The 21,726-nt window shown below is 40.8% G+C and overlaps 1 protein-coding gene and 1 long non-coding RNA gene across 8 annotated transcripts in view; one reads left to right on the plus strand and one right to left on the minus strand.

The window, feature by feature from the left end:
* The window catches only part of LDB2 (LIM domain binding 2), a 320,426-nt gene that overhangs the window by 199,027 nt on the left and 99,673 nt on the right, over nt 1-21,726 (minus strand). The gene's annotated exons all lie outside the window — the stretch shown is intronic.
* On the plus strand, nt 11,999-21,671 carry LOC116419985. The gene is made up of 2 exons (XR_004230306.1): nt 11,999-12,037; nt 19,110-21,671. It is a non-coding gene; the product is annotated as an uncharacterized LOC116419985 (long non-coding RNA).

Below are 21,726 nucleotides of genomic sequence, written 5' to 3' on the forward strand. Positions count from 1 at the left end.
CTACTAATTGTTGCCAGTGACTGGGTGATCTGGAACAAATCATTTCTCCATTCTGAACAACAAAGTCCTCATCCAGAAAATGAGGAGATTGGACTAAAATTCCTTTCAGGTGTTAAATTCTGTAATTAATGATTAACACAATGGGGGAAAATGTCATAGGATTCTTCTTTGCATTCAAAGAATAGACTGATACCTTTATGATTAAAAAAATAAGGAAATGTATCTATCTTCATATAAGACATGCAATATTACCAGTCTAAGTTTATTTTTTTCAAAAAGTAGAGCAAAAGATCATGGTTGATTTTTTTAAAGTGGCTCAATCAAAAATGAGCCCCCAAGTCAATATGTATATTTAACTCCATCCACCCATCTATTCATTGAACATATATTTAAAGCATGAAGAGCATGAAGCTAGATAATGGGAAAGGTTCAGTGTTACAATAAGAGAAAAGATTTGGTCCCTGCCCTCACGAAACTTGGCATCTAATGGGAGAGAAACACAAATGTAGTCACCTCATTAATATTCAATGAATTCACTTAATGCTAATAAGTAATAATTGTGCTCTTTTCCCCAAAGCTCAAGTAAGAAAGGGTTGAAAAAAAAAAACAATTGCATCAAGGAACCCCCCAGATAAATAAAAATGAAATTAAATCGGTCTGAACAAAGGTGACGGAGGGAGATGCAAGAATTTCCATATTTTTTCATTAGACAAAAAGACTGGCGAAATGTATGCATTCGAGGAAAGTCCTCTATTTGGTCCTATGATTAAATCTTTTTGTTCCTCCTCACAGGTGAGCCTAGGCCCACCGACAGCCCAAATGTAAAGCCTTTCAAAAGAATGGTGCCAGTCAAATAGCAGAAGAGAATCTTAATTATATTGAAAATCCACAAAAGCACTTTCCTCCCCTCCCAATTTTTTTCCCTCATAAGGACTCTATGTGTTTCCCCCCTCCAAAAAGGATCCTGGAGTCAAGGCTGCCCCTAGGCATCTTTAACTTATGCACTGACAGGTTACGTGGGATTTTGCCAGAGTAATTATTTTTCTATTCAACAATAATGAGAAATTACCATGGCAACCTCCCTGTCACATGGCACAAATACACCCCCATCCAGAGAGTGAACTGTAACATAAATCATCTATTTCTTGAAAAATACATTTTTATTAAAATAAACTTAAACAGGTCAAAGTGGAAAGACTGGATGGCCAAATCGGAAAGCAAGGTCGGGAGAGGAAAGGTGACCGGTTTTGTCTCTTAAGGTCCCAAGAAATCAGCAGGTCATCTACTCATGACCCCGACTGGCCTCTTATATATACACTCATTGTATTCTTGCTTTCAGTCCTGATTCACACGTGTCACTTAGCTGGGCTTGTATACAAATTATTTCTCAGAAGATCCCCAAATTGACTTGGGCATGAAATTAATAGAATGATGCCTAATTGAGTAAACACTTCAGAAACACACTTTCCTGCTCTCTCGACATTTCCTACAACACCCTCTTCTATTCATCCCTACTGAGATGTGTGTGTGTGTGTGTGTATAATATATATATATATATATATATATATGTGTGTGTGTGTGTGTGTGTGTGTGTGTGTGTGTGTATGTGTGTGTATAATCAAAACCAAGTCAAATCTCAGCTAGTCTACTAGGGTATATTTGTTGTGATTGACATAAAATCATTTCTATGACAGCAGAAATCTGTCAAAGGACACAGATGCATTATGCTGGTACAATTTCTCATCAAGTGTATGGGTATCTTATCATTATACCTTTATCTTGAATACTTTTAGATTTTAACAATTAAACTTTAGAGAAGCTTATCACTAGGAAGCTGCCTAGAGAGTGTTTTTTTTTTCCTAGTAGCATCTAGCAAAAAAAAAAAAAAAAAAAAAAGCAGAAAAAGAAAAACTACAAAGGAATCATGTAGGCTACAAGCTGACTGGGAGGAGGAGATACTCAAACCAATAAAATTATGGATCCTTAAAGTATGGAAATACAACCCCAACTCACTCCATTTTGATGATGTTCTTAAATGTATCTAGTATTTTTCACTTTTCCCATTTTTTTAAATCTAATACTAAATAGATAACCTCCTCCTATTTCTTTCCATCCTTCAAGAAGTTTTACTATTCTGGCCATTTATTGAAATGGTTTTGAAGAAGATATAGAAAGAATTGCATAATAAAATCAATTATTTATTAAGCAGATGTAATGTGCAAGGAGCACAGAAGGCAACAATATTAGAATGAACACTGTCTTGGGAGTCCAAGGACCAAGGTTTTAATACTGTTTCTGACATCTACAACGATGGGACTCTTAGCAAACCATTTAGCTTCCCTGGACATCATTTTCTTGAGCTGTAAAATCAGAATCTGAACTAAACAGCCTCCCCTTCCATTCTAGATCTACAACCTAGGATCCCAGTACACTCCTGGAACCAGATTTGGATTTCACTGGATCTTTCAGCTCATCGTTCCTTTGGCTGCTGTTCATTTCCTCCCACAAATCCTCTAGAGGAGAATCCATCCACAGTGGCACACAACTTTGTCAGAATCTCTTGGTACTAGACTGACCAGCAATTCCCCCTGGCTCTCGGGACATGACAAAAAGACTTCCTTTTCTTCTCATCCATCTCTCTTCGGATCCCCTTTAGACTGGTTCCTCTGAGCAAATCTGCATTGTCAATATACTACAGACTAGTCAAGCCTCATGTAGCTGCAACTTTGCTTCTTCCGAAATTGGGCTATTCCACACCTTGGAGTTGCAGAGCAACCTGGAAAAACGTGGATGTTGGAAACCGAGAGAAGCTGAAAGCCCCTAAAAGCACAATGAAGGTTCCCAATCGCCATCCGACCATTGTCTTCCTCCTACTCACTTCTGGGCTAGTTCTTTGTGCTCTTGGAGTCACCGACCAACATCTATGTTCCCAGAAAGCTTTGTGGGCTCTCTTCTTGCTGTGAGTGAGAGTCTGGATAACAGGGATTCTTTAGGCACTTATTGCTATGTGTTGTTAGGCCAAAATCTTGTGATTGTGGATTTCTGCAGTGCTAGAGTGCTTGATATAATGAGAACAAGATATCCACAAACAGATTTTGGAATTAAAAACTCTGACTACACTTTTTTCTCACCTAACCGAGGATGAGGATATTTACCTCATGAAATGGTCAGAGAATTTTAGGTCTCTTTTCTCTCCTTGATAATTTATGTAGAGTTTTTTTTTTTTTTTTTTCAGAAGACAAGAAAAGGATCTATGCAGGAAAGGCAGGGTATCATAAACCTAGTACATACGATAATTTCTTTGGAAGCAGGGACTTGTTTTGCCTTTGCATCCTCAGAGCTAATGTTTGAATAACCATCGCTTGTGATTTCATTTCTCCTCCTGTAGCTCAGCCAGTCTCTAGATAACTAATTGTTAGCCTAAGAACCAGAGATGAGGTCTGTGTTGGGAAAACTCACTCATTTATTAAGCTCTGGTTAGATTCCTAGGAGTGCAGGAGGCAACAGCAATAACAAGCACAAATTCGTGAGTCAAAGGACAAAGGTTCAAATCCTTCCTCTGACACTTATAAGCTGTATGGCCTTGGACATCCATTTTCTCATCTGTAAAATGAGCGTTTGAACTATATGGCTTCCAAGGGATGTGCTGGACGGGGCAAGCCGGAACTAGATCCACGTGTGTTAGTCATTTTTTAAGCGCTTGGGTTTCTGGGTCTCAGTAAATGAGTAGGGGGAAGGGTTTGACTGAGGTACATCTAAATTGCTGCTGAGCACTCACATCCTATGCTCTACCAGCTCTAACCTTCAGTGATTCTCACTCCCGCTGGGTTTCCTCCATTACTGGCTGAATTACATTATTATTATTATTATTTTTTGGTATAGTGCATACTTATTTTCATTATAACAGGAATTCTAACAAGTCGAGTTACCAAGACAGTAAATTACATGTTCTCTTCCTAACTCTCAGTGTTTCCCTCCAATCGAAGGGTACATTTTAATGTATTCAGGTTCCCTTCCCAACACAACAAAACGCCAAATTGTAGCCGAAAAGTGGGCTAGCCAAAAGATAAAGCTTGGCACAGGGTAGAGATTGCTTTCACTTTCAGGATGTTCTGGTTTCCTGCTAATCCCCATTCTAGAGATCAAAGGCCCTCTGATTGCCCCAATAATTAACTGATAGCAGAGGAGGCTAGAAGGGAGATCCAGAGTTCTCGTGAAATGAAATTTCCCATATACCGAAAAAGTACATTTTTAACAAAACAAAAACTACATATTAGGAACAATACGTTTTAAAAATACTAGAACTATCCAGTGCAGCGCTATTGTTGTTCCCATCTCTGCCATTTACCAAACCTGGGATTGTAAGCAAGTCACCAAACCTCTCAATTTCACATTTTCAATCTGAAAAACACAAGTAGTAATATTTGTGCCACATAATTTACAAGGCTGTATTTAGTAAAACCATCTGTAAACTGTGAAGCTCTATGTGAACGTTGCCTTTTATGACTTTATACAGATGCAGCTTTCCCTGTCTGGCCAAGCTTAAAAGTGCACAAAGACTTTAGGGACATCCTGTATGTCAACCTTTCATCACTGACGGCTCCACAGACGTGCCGGTGACACTTTATGGAGCAGCAAACCACTGAGGAAAGAGAAGGAGTGAAATACAGGGTGGAACGCTGGGGGTGTGAGAAGCGCTTCCTTTTTACATACACACAAGAGCGGGAGCACATGTATACACACACCCTCCCTGTGAAAGCAGATCTATTAAAGTTGTGAGCTAACAAAACCCGCCAGAATAAAGAATCCACACGAGGGGGATTGCAGGATGCTGAGGGTCTACTCCAGTTACACTTGAGCTGCCGATGCAGCTGCTGGGTGGAATTCTCCACTAGCAACCGAACTCTACGACTGGTCAGGAGCAAGACAATAGGAATCCTCTGAGAAAGGAAAAATCATCCTAATTCAAAATTGATCCACCAATCAACCCAACCCTTCATAGGTTCTATGAAGATGGAGACAATGTGAAAGATAGTGACACAAGGTATGACTCCCATTTGAGGTATAACCAAACATGCATATGATGGTAGAGCTTTTTAGTCGCCAAAAAGGGACATTTGAGGTTAAAATTCCTTATTGTTGCTTCCAACTGAAAAAGAGCCTATCTAGACCTCAATCCCAGGCCTCTTTCCTCCCCTTGACAATTTTATGGATAAGGAAACTGAGGTACAGAGAGATTTAAGTAAATTAGTAAAAGTCGCCTCTATAGCAAAGATTAAGCCAAAATTCAAAGAGGTCCCCCAACTTTTTCATTGTACCTTGATGTCTCTTAGATCGGATAATTGAATTTCCAATGCAATGAAGGACTGGCTTTCGTAACATGTCTATCATGGTCATTTGTCTCTTATTTAAATGTGTGCAGTGCCAGAGAGCTGACTGGAAGATCTCACAGTGTGGGGGCAGCTCTAATTCTTGGAATTCTATTAAATAAATACTTAAGTCTCCACTTGGAAAGATAACCTGTGATAGGCTACTAAAATACCAAGGTAAAAGGAGGAGCCTTCTCTATGCTTAAGGTGGAAGAAATCCAATCAAGGAGACCAAGTTGTACCTAAATCAATACACATGAGAAAAAGGGAAACGTGGCTTGTAAGATCGGAAAGAGGGTGAGAAAACTTAGAGCAAGTAAGCATCAGACAAAGGTACCAGGAGACGATACTTTAGTGGATCCAAGGAGAAAATGAAGGTGACAATGGGTAGAGATCTGAGGGATTTTCTGTTTTCCTTTTCTTGACCTAAAATGTGTTTGATTACACCTTTGAACCATTGTTCTTAATTGACCTTGCTGGAGTTACGCACAACAATCAGGATGCCTGTTCCACATGTTCTTCCAGTATTGAAGATATCTATGATCATTCCCCACAACATTTTCTATTCTCTAATCCAATTCAACATAAATTCATTCCACATCTACTCTGTGCAAGGTGCGCGAAGGATGCGCCAGTCTCCATGGTCCAAGAGCTAACGTTGTACCAAGGCTGACTTCCTCCGTTCTTTTAACCATGGTTTCCAATCCTTCTCTGGCTTGATCTCCTTTCTCACAACACACTCCAACTTGTCAATATTCTTTCAAAAGTGTGTCAAATAATGAAAATCTTTGACATTTTGGAATGGAAATTTCAGAATGCAGAGACAGAAAAATCATTGAAGATAATGATGGAAAATGGATTGTAACTTAAGTAGAATATATCATTTATATACATATATATAATGAAACATTATATAATATGTAAAACATTTTATAATAGATTTTATGTATTTAAAATATATTTAAATATATTTCTACTATGTAAAATATAATGTTTTTAGGTTTGCAAAGTACGTTATATTTCTTGTTTCATTTGATCTTTAGAACTCTGTATGACAGAGGCTATTATTATTCTCTTGTTTAACAGATGAAGAGACAAAGGGTCAAAAAGGCTTAATATTCTGCCCAAGATTGCATAGCTAATATGAAAAATAAATAATACTCCACTTGGCAAGCCCAGAATAGAGGGAAATATCCCGTCCCTTATTCTGGATGTTACTCTTTTAGTAATACAATCAAAGACTGAACTAGTTGTATTGAAATCCACATCACATTATTAGAACATAGAAACCTGTGTCAGGTCAGTCAATAAATATTTACAAAGTACCTACCATGCAGCTAAGCACAGAAGCTCTAAAGAGAGGGGAAAAGCCCATGTTCTTAAGGAACTCACACTCTAATGGGAGAGCCAAGACAAACAACCATGCATTAACCTAATTGATCTAGACAGGATCATTTGGAGCTGATCTTAGAGACAAGACACCAGCATTGTCATTGTTGTTCGGTCATTTTTCAGTCATATTTGACTGTGAGTAGGATTTTCTTGGTAAAGAGATTGGAATAGTTAGCCATTTCTTCTCTAGCTGATCTTAGAGGTGAGGAAACTGAGGCAAACAAATATATGACTTGCTCAAGATCACACATCTAGGATCTAACCTCCTCAATTCTTTTTACCATTCCCCATGGTCTGTGATTTTGAATCCTTCTAATCCAACTACTAAGTGTCTGAGGGGGGATTTGAACTCGGGGAAATGAGTCTTCCTGACTCCAAGCATGGCATTCTGTCCACTGTGCATCCAGTTGTACCTCCTTAGCATTAGCGGGGATCAGAGAAGGGTCCTTGCAGATGGTGAGATTTTAAGGAAGCCAGGGAAGCCAGGAGGAGGAGATGAAGCGGGAGAGAGAGAATTTTAGGCTCTGGGAGCAGACTAAACAAATGCACGGAGTTAGCAGATGCAGCAGAGGAGCCAATATCACTGCGTGTCAGAATATGGAGGGGAAGGATGTAGCAGAAGAATGGGAAGGAAATAGGGGCCAGTTTATGGGCGACTAAAAAAACGAAACAGGGAATTGTGGAGTTGATTTTCTGAGGCAAGAAGGAGCCATTAGAATTTACTAAATGGTCAGACTTTTTTTTTTTTTTTTTTTAAGATCGACTCGTTACTTAAATGGAGGATGAATTAGAGAAGGATTGGATGGATTAGAGAAGGGAAACAACTCTGTGAATTAAAAGGTAGGGGTCTTTTTAAAAAAAGTAAACTATTTTTCACCCAGCTCTCCAACAGTCAACAGTTAATTACATGACATTTGGGGAGGGGAATAAATAGTATTTCATTTTTCCAATTACACATAAAACTAGTTTCCAACATTCATTTTTTATAAGATGTTGGCTTCTAATTTTTTTCTCCTTTCCATCCCCCTCCCCAAGACAGTAAGCAACCTGACATAGGTCATACGTGTGCAATCATGGAAACAGATTTCCACATTAGTCATGTTGTGAAAAAAAGAAATGGAAGCAAAGGGAAAAGCCACAAAAAACAAAAAGTGAAAACGGTTGGCTCCAATCTGCAGCCAGACTCCGGAGCTCTTTCTCTGGATGTGGATGGCATTTTCCATCAGGAGTCTTGGAACTGAAATGACATTTCAAAAAAACCACGTGAAATATCTGATCTCTTATTAGAATTTCATCTTTTTCGGTTCGGCCTCTCGTCCAACCCGAGTCTCAGGGAGACATGGTCGGTACCATCCGATGGGAGAAATCGCGGTCCCTGCCAACTTTGTATCATCGGTGAATTTGATAAATGTGCCTGCTCAAGAGGAGAACCAGGAGTCAGCACTCACGGATGCCAAGGAAGAAGGGATCATGATGGAGGAGAGAAGGGGATGGTGCAGTCATTTTTCAGTCATGTTCCATCTTCCTGGCCCCCCTCTCTGGTGTTCTTGGCAGAGATACTGCAATGGTGTCTCATTTCCTTCTCCAGCTTATTTTACAGATGAGGAAACTGAGGCAAATAGGGTTAGGTGATGTGCCCACTGTCACACAGCTAGGAAGTGTCTGAGACTAGATATGAACTCAAGAATGTGAGTTTTCCTGACTTTGAGCCTGATATTCTATCCGCTGCTCCCCGTAGCAGCCCAAGAGAAGGGCAGGGAAGAATGAACAGAATGGAAAGACACACAAAAATCCAAGAGGAGAACGATGGCAGCAATATTCATCAATTAAGAAATCACCAGCCTGTAAAGGAAGAGTTTCTATAAAGTAGTGAGGGTGAAAGCCACATTAAATGGGGTTGAAAAGTAAATGTACTGAATGGGTGAGCAAGGAATAGAGGAGAAGAGAGAGAGAGAAAGGGAGGGGAAGAGGGTGACAAAGACAGAGACAGAGACAAAAGAGGGAGAAGAAGAGAGGGGGGGAAAGAGAAGGTGAGGGAGAGACAGAAAGAGAAAGAGAGGGGAAAGGGGGAGACAGAGAGACAGACAGAACGAGTAAGAGAGGAAGGAGGGAGGGAGGAGAGAGGGAGAGGAAGAGATAGAGACAGAGATAGAGAGAAAGAGGCAAATAAAGGGGGGTAAGAGAGAGGGAAGAAAAGGGAGAGAAAGACAGAAGAGGGTAATAAGGAAAGAGAGATAAGGTGAGAGGGAGACAGAGAGAAAAGGAGACAGAGCATCTGGATGCAAGAGCTGCTTCCTAGAGGCACATTGGCTGAAGCTGAAATAAAACAGTCTAACAAAGCCATGCTTCTTAAAAACTAGTTTTCTTCTCCATTTTACTTCCGTGGGCTAATGTAATTAAGCTCTGCTGTACCTGTTACCTTATCGATATGTTATACAAATTTAATTGTAACAGTCCATATAAAAGGTTTCCCTTAAGAGCCGATTTGCTTTTTATGGCTCATTCGAATGACTTACTCAGCATATGTGCCTTCATCCAAACAGTCAGGGAAAATCATTACGTGGGACAGATGCTGGGGAGATTGTGCTTGCCCAACGTTCCTGTCGCCGCTGGGACAAAAGTTTGACCTCTGAGTACAGAGCTCTTTGTGTAGCCAGAGGGGATAGAGCACCAAGACTGGAATCGGGAAGACTTGGCTTCAAAAGCCAGCCCAGAAACTCACCAGCTGTGGGATGTTGGGCAAGACATTTAGCCTCTGTCTGCCTCAGTTTCCCCATCGGTAAAATGGGCATTATAATATCAGTACACTTCAAGAATTATTATAAAGAATTATTGGAAAAACGTGTTGTAAACCCTTAACATCTATTGCTGGCTCTTATTCTTGCACCCAAGTCTTCTGTTCATATTGGGAATAAAGATAGAAAATGTTTTTTTTTCTCTTTTCTGTGTTATTAGGGCAGGCACCAGAAGCCATGGAGAATTCAAGGGAAATTTTTACCAAGTCCTCAGATCTCACCATCTTAGGATCCGGGCAGTCAGGGAGCGACACAGGCCTGAATGATAGTCGTAATCCACCCATCGGATTGTTTCACCTTATATCAGGAAGCTTCCGTGGTTACCTAACATTTCTAGGAACAAGTAAAAGCTCCTCTGGGCCAGCTGGGTAGCTTAGTAACTGCAGTCAGAAAGCCCTGAGTTCTGGTCCAGGCTCAGGGACTTCCCAGCTGTGTGACCCTGGGCAAGCCACTAAACTCCATTTGTCTCACTTTTCTCATCTGTAAAAGGAGCCGGAGAAGGACCTGACAAATCTCTGCAGCATCTTTGCCAAGAAAACCTTCCCACGTGGGGAGTGAGATGACTAAAGAAGCGCAGAAGCCCCTGTTTGACTCCCCAGGCCTTCCCTCCGGGCTCTGGCCTGGCTTTCCTGCTTTTCCTGTCACTTCATGGCAATGACAACCACGCTGGTCTTCTCCGATCCCCTCCCACCTCCGTGCCTTTGGTGTTGGACGCTCCCCAAGCTTGGAAGCTCCTCCTCCATCTCCCCCTCTCCCCAGCCCTACTTTCTTTCAAAACTCAGCTCGAGTGACATGTCCCATGGGGGCCTTTCTTGGTTCCACCCCCCCCCTCCCAAGCTGACTGATAACGCCTCCCCCACAATTCCCTCTGGTATAATTTTGTGTCTCTTTAGGTTCTCTTTACCTTGGAGAAGGAAAGCTCTTGGGCTCAGGAATTCCTCTATTTCCATCACAGTCCCCAATAAAGCTCCTGGCACTTAGTGGGCACTTGTTCGGGCATTTCAATCACGCCTGACTGTGACGACCCCATTTGGGGCTTTCTTGACAAAGACACCAGAGCCGTTGGCCATTTCCTCTCCGGCTCATTTTAGAGATGAGGAAACTGAGGTCAAGAGGATTAAGTTTCTTGCCCAGGAGGACACGGCTAGGAAGTGTCTGAGGCTGGATTTGAACTCAAGGAGATCGGTTTTCCCACCTCAAGAGGTTGGTGCTCCGTGCACTATGGCGCCCCCTAGCGGCCCCAAGGTGATAAGTACTTTTTAATTGAGGACCCTGGGAGGCTGAGAAAGAAAAGGATTGGAAGAAGACTTTGCATGTTACTGACCGACCACAAGACTCTTCCTTTGGATACATGTTATTAGAAACAATTAGCCTCTGCCTGCTTCCAAGGGGTCTGCCCTGGGCTACAAAGTCCACTTCTCTGTCAGCCTCTGATAGGGATTGGAGGCCAGGACTTGAGGCTTCCTGGGCCAGCCCGCCCAGACCTAAGCCAGCCCATCCAGGCCTGGGCCAGCCCGCCCAGACCTGGGCCAGCCCACCCAGGCCTGGGCTAGCCCACCAAGGCCTAAGCCAGCCCGCCCAGGCCTAAGCCAGCCCACCAAGGCCTAAGCCAGCCCACCCAGACCTGGGCCAGCCCACCCAGGCCTAAGCCAGCCCACCAAGGCCTAAGCCAGCCCGCCCAGGCCTGGACTAGCCCACCAAGGCCTAAGCCAGCCCACCAAGGCCTAAGCCAGCCCGCCCAGGCCTAAGCCAGCCCGCCCAGGCCTAAGCCAGCCCACCAAGGCCTAAGCCAGCCCGCCCAGGCCTGGGCCAGCCCACCCAGGCCTAAGCCAGCCCACCAAGGCCTAAACCAGCCTGCCCAGACCTGGGCCAGTCCACCAAGGCCTAAGCCAGTCCACCAAGGCCTAAGCCAGCCCGCCCAGGCCTGGGCCAGCCCACCAAGGCCTAAACCAGCCTGCCCAGACCTGGGCCAGTCCACCAAGGCCTAAGCCAGCCCACCCAGGCCTGGGCCAGCCCGCCCAGGCCTAGGCCAGCCCACCAAGGCCTAAGCCAGCCCAGCCAGACCTAAGCCAGCACATCCAGGCCTGGGCCAGCCCACCAAGGCTTAAGCCAGCCTGTCCAGGCCTGGCCAGCCCACACAGACTTAAGCCAGTCTGCCCAGGCCCGGGCCACCCTGCTCAGACCTAAGTCAGCCCACCAAGGCCTAAGCCAGCCCGAAGATGTTACAGTCTCCCCCTCTCAGGAGCCCGCAACAGCTGCTTGGACTTGGCTCCTTAGGCGGATTTCAGAGAGATCTGGAGAGAATGACATAAACTGGGCCAAGATGGCGGAGAAGACACACGCGTCTTTCTAAGCTCTTCTCTTACCCTCTTTATCAATAATATATCAAGCCTCAAAAATAGTCTTGACTGCTACAATTCGTAAAGATAAGAAGTAGAACAACTCACCTGCCAAAGAAAATCTGCAGTCTCGCCAAAAAAGGTTGGTTCCGGGGCCGGGGGATCAGCAGACTGGGAGAGAAATTAGGTTCCGAGGAGAGTCTCAAACCGAGGGTGAAGGCACAGATCTCAGCACAAGCGCGCAGCCCCAACCCGCAGTAAGGGGCTTTTCCTTGGGCAGTTGTGATCCTGCACGGCAGGAGGACGCAGCCCGGGTTAGCCTCAATCATGCGAGGGGGAGCCTCGGCTTGGGGCCATAGAGCTTTTTTTTCCAGGGCCGATTTGCATCAGGCAGAGACACTGGGCAGAGTTTGTGGCTGTCCATGCTCTGCAGTCAGCTGCTAATACTCACAGTCCCACAAGAGGCTCCGCCTGGGCGGTGACACTTTCACCACTTAGTCCCTAGCCGAGGGCAATCGATAATCCACCAGCCCTACTAAGCAGTTTGATAGCTCGCCAGTGCTGAATCCACCTCCTGTTGGGGAAGGGAAAACTCTCACACAGAGCACTCCCATACCTCGGAGCCGGAAATCGGTTTACATCTCTCCCTATTCTGCAGAGGAAGCTGGTAACCCCCTTGCCTAGGAGACCTACCCTAAAGGCTTTAAAACATGAATAAAAAGATGAAAAGAACAATCGACAGCTTCTATGCAGAAAAAGAGCAGGTCAGCAAACCTGAAGAGACCTCAAACAGCAAAATGCATCAGACTGTCCTCTTACAGAATGCTCTCATAGAAGAGGCCATTAAAAGTCTCAAAAGAGAGTTAGAAGATAAATGGGGAAAGGAAAGAGAAGCCTTACAAGAGAGCAACAACTTCCTGAAATACTAATTGAAAAAATAAAGAATTCACTACAAAGTAGGATTTGTGATTTGGAAAAGACAAAGAACTCGCAAGAAAGTAGGATCCATGAATTGAAAAGACAAAGAACACGCAAGAAAGTAGGATCTGTGAATTGAAAAGAAAATAATTCACTAAAAAAAAAATTAGTGAAATGGAAAAATTCCACAGACCAAAACAATACATTCAAAAACTCAATTGGACATATACAGAAAGAAGTAAAAAGCTATTGAAGAAAATAATTCTTTAAAAATTAGAACTGAACAAATTGAAACTAATGATTCATTGAGACAGCAAGAATCAGTCAAGCAAAACAAAAATGACAAACTGGAAAACCACTTAATTATCTACTTGCAAAACGACAGACTTGGAAAATAGATCTAGGAGAGATAATCTGAGGATTATTGGACTTTCTGAAAACTATGATGAAAAAAGAGCCTAGATACTATTTTACAAGAAATCATCAAAGAGAACTGCCCAGATGTAATAGAATCAGAAGGTAAAATAGGCATTGAAAGAATTCATCAACACCTTCTGAAAGAAACCCTAAAATAAAACCCCTAAGGAATATTGTGGCAAAATTTCAGAACTATAAGATTAAGGAAAAAATTTTACAAGCAGCCAAAAACCATTTAAATACCGAGGTGCCACAATAAGGATCACCCAAGATCTGGCTGCCTCACATTAAAGGAAAGAAGGGCCTGAATATGATATCTCAAAGGCACAAGAACTTGAGATGCAGCCAAGAATAAACTACCCAGCTAGTTGAGCATTTTCTTCCAGGGAAGAAGATGGATATTTAATGAAACAAATGAATTCCATTTGTTTCTGAAGAAAAAACCAGAACTAAACAAAAAATTTGATCTCCAAGAATAGAACTCAAGAGATGCAGAAAAGGTAAAAATAACTCTTGAGAATTGTATTTCTGTTGTGGATATACAAAAAGAATACATGTATAATTTGATTGTAATGATATAACATAAAAAAGGGAAGTAGATATGGAAAAGGGATGATGGCAGAATAAGGTGGGAAGGAGGGATAAAAAGAGGGGAACCACATCCCACAAAGAGGCTAAGGAAACTTATCATATCTGAGGGAATTTAGAGAGGGGAGGAACATTGTGTGAATCTTACTCATCAGAGTTGGCTCAAAGAAAAATAATTGACATTTGTTTTAGAGAAAATTTCCTCCCTCATTAAAACGGGGAGAGGAAAAGGGAAAAGAAAAAGAGTAATAAGGGAAGGAAGGGGAAAGACTCAAAGGGGGGAGGGAGGGATTATAAAGAGGATAAGATCGTGGATACAAGAGGGGTACATAAGTTTAAAAGGGGAAAGAGGGTTGGGGGAGGCAAGAATAAGTAAAGCACAATCTGGGATTATTAGGATGGCAGGAAATACAGATTTAGTAATTCTAACCGAAATGTAAATGGGATGAACTCCCCATAAAGAGGAGGCAGATAGCAGACTGATCAAAAGTCAGAACCCTACAATATGTTGTTTACAAGAAACACATTTAAAGCAGGGGGATGCATATAGAGTAAAAAGTAAAAGGCTGGAGCAAAATCTATTATGCTTCAGGTGAAGTCAAAAGTAGGGTAGCCATCCTTATCTCAGATCAAGCAAAAGTAAAAATTGATCTAATTAAAAGAGATAAGGAAGGTAACTACATCCTGCTAAAGGGTAGCATAAACAACTAAGCAATATCAATATTAAACATATATGCACCAAGTGGTATGGCACTCAACTTCCTAAAGGAGAAGTTAAGAGAGTTGCAAGAAGAAATAGACAACAAAACTGTAATAGTAGGAGATCTCAACCTTGCACTCTCAGAATTAGACAAATCAAACCACAAAACAAATAAGAAAGAAATTAAAGAAGTAAATAGAATATTAGAAAAATTAGGTATGTTGGATCTTTGAGAAAATTGAATGGAGATAGAAGGGAATATACTTTCTTCTCAGCAGTTCATGGAACCTATTCAAAATTGACCATATATTAGGACATAAAGACCTAAAATTAAATGCAAGAAAGCAGAAATAGTAAATGCTTTCTTTTCAGATCATGATGCAATAAAACTACATTCAACAAAAAGTTAGGGGAAATAGACCAAAAGTAATTGGAAACTAAACAATCTCATCTTAAAGAATGATTGGGTGAAGCAGCAAATTATAGATACAATTAATAATTTCACTCAAGATAATGACAATGATGAGACATCATACCAAAATTTGTGGGATGCAGCCAAAGCGGTAATAAGAGGGAATTTTATATCCTTAGAGGCTTACTTGAATAAAACAGAGAAAGAAAAGATTAATGAATTGGTTGCAACTAAAAAAACTAAAAAGACCAAATTAAAAACCCCAATCAAATACTAAATTGGAAATTTAAAATTAAAAGGAGAAATTAAAAATATTGAAAGTAAAAAACTATTGAACTAATTAATAAAACTAAGAGTTGGTTCTATGAAAAGCCAATAAAATAGATAAGCCTTTGGTAAATCTGATTAGAAAAAGGAGGAGGAAAATGAAATTAGTAGTCTTAAAATGAAAAGGGAGAACTTTCCACCAATGAAGAGGAAATTAGAGAAATAATAAGGAGTTATTTTGCTCAACTTTATGCCAATAAATTTGATAACCTAAGTGAAATGGATGACTACCTCCAAAAATACAGACTTCCCAGACTAATAGAGGAAGAAGTAATTGTTTGAATAGTCCCATTTCAGAAAAGAAATAGAACAGGCAATTAAACAACTCCCTAAGAAAAATCCCCAGGACCAGATGGATTTATATGTGAATTTTACCAAACATTTAAAGAACAATTGTCCTAATGCTATATAAATTATTTGATAAAATAGGGAATGAAGGAGTCCTACCAAATTCTTCTATGACACAGACATGGTACTGATACCTAAACCAGGTAGGCTGAAAACAGAGAAAGAAAATTATAGACCAACTCTCCTAATGAATATTGATGCTAAAATCTTAAATAAGATATTAGCAGAAAGACTCAGAAAATCATCTCCAAGATAATACACTATGATCAAGTAGGATTTATACCAGGAATGCAGGGCTGGTCTAATATTAGGAAAACTATCAATATAATTGGCCATGTCAATAACCAAATTAATCAAAACCATATGATCATCTCAATAGATGCAGAAAAGCATTTGATAAAATCCAACATCCATTCCTATTAAAAACACTTGAGAGTATAGGAATAAATGGACTTTTCCTTAAAATAATCAGCAGCATCTATTTAAAACCATCAGTAAGCATCATATGTAATGGAGACAAACTGCAACCATTCCTAATAAGATCTGAGGAAACAAGGTTGCCCACTATCACCAGCATTATTTAATATTGTATTAGAAACGCTAGCTATAGCAATAAGAGCTGAGAAAGAGATTAAAGGAATAAGAATAGGCAATGAGGAAGCCAAATTATCACTCTTTGCCGATGACATGATGGTATACTTAGAGAACCCCTAGAGATTCTGCTAAAAGTTATTAGAAATAATCCACAACTTTAGCAAAGTTGCTGGTTATAAAATAAACCCACATAAGTCATCAGCATTCTTATATATCACTAACAAAATCCAACAGTCAGAGTTACAAAGAGAAATTCCATTTAAAGTAACTACTGATAATATAAAATATTTAGAATCTATCTGCCAAGGGAAAATCAGAAACTTTATGAGCAAAATTACAGACCACTTTTCACACAAATTAAGTCTGATCTAACTAATTGGGAAAATAGTAAATGCTCTTGGATAGGGCTAGTAAATATAATAAAGATGACAATATTACCTAAACTAATCTATTTATTTAGCGCTATACCAATCAGACTCCCAAAAAACTATTTTAATGACCTAGAAAAAATAACAACAAAATTCATATGGAAAACAAAAGGTCAAGAATTTCAAGGAATTAATGAAAAAATCAAATGATGGTGGCTTAGCTGTACCAGATCTAAAACTATACTATAGAGCAGCAGTTACCAAAACTATTTGGTATTGGCTAAGGAATAGATTAGTTGATCAGTGGAATAGATTAGGTTCAAGGGATAAAACAGTCAACAAATATAGCAACCTAGTCTTTGACAAACCCAAAGATCCCAGCTTTTGGGATAAGAACTTACTGTTTGATAAAAATTGCTGGGAAAATTGGAAACTAATATGGCAGAAACTAGGCATTGATCCATACTTAACGCCGTATACCAAGATAAGGTCAAAATGGGTTCATGACCTAGGCATAAAGAATGAAATTATTAATAAATTAGAGGAACATAGGATAGTTTACCTCTCAGACCTGTGGAAGGGGAAGGTTTTTATGACCAAAGAAGAACTAGAGATCATTACTGATCACAAAATAGAAAATTTCGATTATACCAAACTGAAAAGTTTTTGTACAAACAAAACTAATGCAGACAAGATTAGAAGGGAAGCAATAAACTGGGAAAATATTTTACAGTCAAAGGTTCTGATAAAGGCCTATTTCCAAAATATATAGAGAATTAACCTAATTTATAAAAATCAGCCATTCTCCAATTGAAAATGGTCAAAGGATATGAACAGACAATCTCAGATGAAGAAATTGAAACTATTTCTAGTCATATGAAAAGATGCTCCAAGTCATTATTAATCAGAGAAATGCAAATTAAGACAACTCTAAGATACCACTACACACCTGTCAGATTGGCTAAGATGACAGGAAAAATAATGATGATTGTTGAGGGATGTGGGAAAACTGGGACATTGATTCATTGTTGGTGGAGTTGTGAACAATCCAACCATTTTGGAGAGTAGTTTGGAACTATGCTCAAAAGTTATCAAACTGTGCATACCCTTTGATCCAGCAGTGTTACTACTGGGATTATATCCCAAAGAGATTATAAAGAAGGGAAAGGGACCTGTATGTGCACGTAATGTTTGTGGCAGCCCTTTTGTAGTGGTTAGAAACTGAAACTGAATGGATGTCCATCAGTTGGAGAATGGCTGAATAAATTGTGGTATATGAAAATTATGGAATATTACTGTTCTGTAAGAAATGACCAACAGGATGATTTCAGAAAGGCCTGGAGAGACTTACACGAACTGATGCTGAGTGAAATGAGCAGGACCAGGAGATCATTATATACCTCAACAACAATACTAGATGATGACTAGTCCTGATGGATCAGGCCATCCTCAGCAACAAGATCAACCAAATCATTTCTAATGGAGCAGTAATGAACTGAACTAACTATACCCAGAAAAAGAACTCTGGGAGATGACTAAAACCATTACATTGAATTCCAGTCCCTATATTTATGCACACCTGCATCTTTGATTTCCTTCATAAGCTAATTGTACAATAATTCAGAGTCTGATTCTTTTTGTACAGCAAAATAATGTTTTGGTCATGTATACTTATTGTGTATCTAAGTTATATTTTAATATATTTAACATCTACTGGTCATCCTGCCATCTAGGGGAGGGGGTGGGGGGGGGGTAAGAGGTGAAAAATTGGAACAAGAGGTTTGGCAATTGTTAATGCTGTAAAGTTACCCATGTATATATCCTGTAAATTAAAGGCTATTAAATAAAAAAAAAAAAAAAAAGTGAACTATTAAAAAAAAAAAAAAAAACAAATATATCACAAAAAAAAAAAAAAAAAGAGAATGACATAAACTGATGCTGAGCAAAGTGAGCAGAACCAGGAGACCATCAACAAGAAGACTGTGTGATGAGCAATTGTGAGGGACGTGGCTCTTTCCAACAATGAGGAGATTGGGGCCGGTTCCCATGGCCTTGTGCTGGAAGGAGCCACGTGCACTCAGAGAGAGGCTGTGGGGACCGTTCCATTTCCCATTTCTACTTTAGTAAGTCCTCTGTGGAGCAAGAAGACAACAACTGCAATAGTAAAAAGCCTTCTCTGCATGTCACATGAATATTCATCAACAGAACTGGGAATGATAACCTTTATAAAACTTGGGGAGGCCTTTGATAGTGCTTTTAACTGAGCTGACATGTGGGTGGTCAGACCTACAGCACTTGAACCCAGTGGGCAGGGCAAGGACTGAGGGATAAATATTGTACGAGGGCAGATTAAAGCTTATGTCCTATTCGAGGTATCTACAAGTAGAATAGACTGCCTTTGGAGAAAGTGGGGTCGCTCTGACTGGAGTTTATCAGCCAAACTCTCAATAAACATTTATTAAACCCCAACTGTGTCCTACACACTGAGCAATGTGCTGGTTTCCTCAAATAATGATCAGGTATGTTGTGGTTTGCATTCTAGGTGACTACTGGGATCCATTCCAACTCTAGCTTCCTGGGTCTACAAGAAAACCACTTAGGATGCCATAGTAACAGTAATGGACTTTATACAGATAGGAAAGTTTACAAAACATCTTCTCAACATCATCCCTTTCGTTCACCAAGTAGTGAAGATAATATTAGAATGGAAGTAATGAAGTAAAGTTGAAGTAACACAGTCTGTGTTGGAGCCAGAATTTTAACCTAAAGCTCGTCTCCCCAGGCCTGGTAACTCTTCAGCTCTATTCGGCCGCCTTTCACTGGACCATGGACTCAACACGGGGAATTTCAGGCATTCTGTGAACTTCTCCGGAAGAAATAGATCTCCTTCTTTTCACTAATCACTTTCAGAAATTTAGCATTTCCTTCCATTCTGACTGCAGCCAGCAAAGGATTAGCCTGAAAAGCAGTCTATAAATTTCACCAGACTGTCCAAGTCCAAGTCTATGACATTCAGAAAAAGTTTACTACTCATGAGCCTCCATGGGGCCCAGCTTCAGACTGCTTTTCCTTTCATTTATTTCCTTTCATTTATATATTTATATAGACAAGTCCCTTTTTTTTGGTTTTATTATTTCCTAAACAACTAAGTTAGCATGCAGAGGAGGGAGCGACTCCGACACTTAAGCTGTACAAAATGGATTTCGGTTTTGTTTAAGCTGATTCTTGTCTGGTCATCCTAACTGCAGGCAGAAAACGCTCAGATAGTGGGAGAGAGAATTACAGCAATTGTACAAGCTTAGGAAACCTGCACGGGAACCAAGGATTAAGCATCAGAACAAATTAAAAACTCTAAAGACGATGAGGAAGAGGTATATTCAAGTCTCTTGTGAACAGTTATTTAATAAAACAAACACTGGTCTTGAAATGTGACAGCGTTCCGTTTGCCACAGTTCTTTCTCCAATGACTCTTGGCTGGCACGGAAGCGATTTGAGAGAGCTCTGATTTTGTGGAAATGCAGAATCCTGGGATAAACAAAGGAACCGTCTAACAAGTGGCCACTTCAGCCTCTCACCATCAGCAAACTCTGGGATCTGCTTGGAGGCCGCTTTCGATGTCACTTGTCTAATTCCAGCAAGGACAAAATGTCATGGAACCATGCAATTGTGCAAAGCTCAGGGCTGTCCTTTGGCCAGATCTCTCTCTCTCTCTCTCTCTCTCTCTCTCTCTCTCTCACACACACACACACATATACAGACACACATACATGCACACACACCTCTCCTCTAGCATTTTAAACCAAGCAAAGACTAGACACATGCCACAAAATGTCAGCACAACAGCTCAGCAGGGTCAGGCAGGATTCTAGAAAATGGCCTCCAGAAAACGGACGAGCCGGCATCATGGCTTTTTCAAAATATTTTCATTTTTAAGTAAAAGGAATCTCTTTGTTGTAAAGGGCTTGGGGATCTTCAGCCCCATAGACAGCTAATGAAACTTTAAACACTACTTTTCCCAGCAGAAGCCCACATACCCTCCTGCATCAAACTGTGCAGAAGGGGAGAAGAGCAACAAAGACGGCGTGCTTGAGGCTCCGGGATATCTCACTTTGGGCCAGCCCGGCTTGAAGATACTTGGGAACCGGGATGTCATGCGGTCAACTACATGAAGCTCATCTTAAAGAACGGGCCTTCTTATTCTGGCTCCATGGAGCCTTAATATGTCCATGGAGAGATTTCAGGGCATCCACATACTTGGAAGGAATAAAAGACCTTTTTCTCCACCTTCTTCGGTTCTCTTTGTTCCTTTGTATTTTATGTTTTAGACTTAACAATAATATTTGGAGAAGAGATCCAGAGGTTTCACCAGCTTGCCAAAGGGAGCCACGGCACACAAAAAGGCCCAAGAACCCAAGGATGTGACCTTCAGAAAGGTCACGAGTGCTAAGCCAGTTTGGCCATAACCTATTCGGTATCCTTAGAAATGTTGTTATTTCTCAGTTGACTCACAGGGGGTATAAGAGTTAGATTCAAGGAACAGAAATGTAGCCAAAACCACTGTCAGTTAATTGCAGGGTTTATTGATAATTTTACATATTGCCTGACTCCATATTTGTGTTTATGAGAAAGGTTCAACATATGTGCTTTCCACCTCACTACCTGGCTTGGTCCCCACCATGTCCTCAGCAGCTCCTTTGCACTATTAACTATCAGCTCAGTTCAGAGCATTGTCTAGTTATAACTGTTGGGGATGTTGGGGAGCCATGGCATTTTGTACCAATGTGGACATTTAGAACTAACTGCTCCGATCCAGGATGAGCAAATCCAGCTGGTACAGCAGTGACAAGCAATCACCTTTCAAGGAAGAACCTGAGGGGCAGCTGGGTGGTACAGTGGCTAGAGCATTGACCCTGGAGTCAGGAGGACCCGAGTTCAAATATGACCTCAGAGACTTGACATTTAACTAGATATGTGACTATGGGCAAGTCAGTTAACCCTGATTCACACACATACACATAAACACGTGATAAAAAACAATTAATTCATCAAATTAACTACACAGAACTACTAAATTAACTGACAGATTTTGTTCATGTGTTGTGTGCAATGGAGAGAAAAATGAACCTGGAATCAGAAGACCTATTTTTGAGCCCACCTTT

The sequence above is a fragment of the Sarcophilus harrisii genome, chromosome 6, assembly GCF_902635505.1.
Source record: "Sarcophilus harrisii chromosome 6, mSarHar1.11, whole genome shotgun sequence".
In the NCBI taxonomy this organism is placed as follows: Eukaryota; Metazoa; Chordata; class Mammalia; order Dasyuromorphia; family Dasyuridae; genus Sarcophilus; species Sarcophilus harrisii.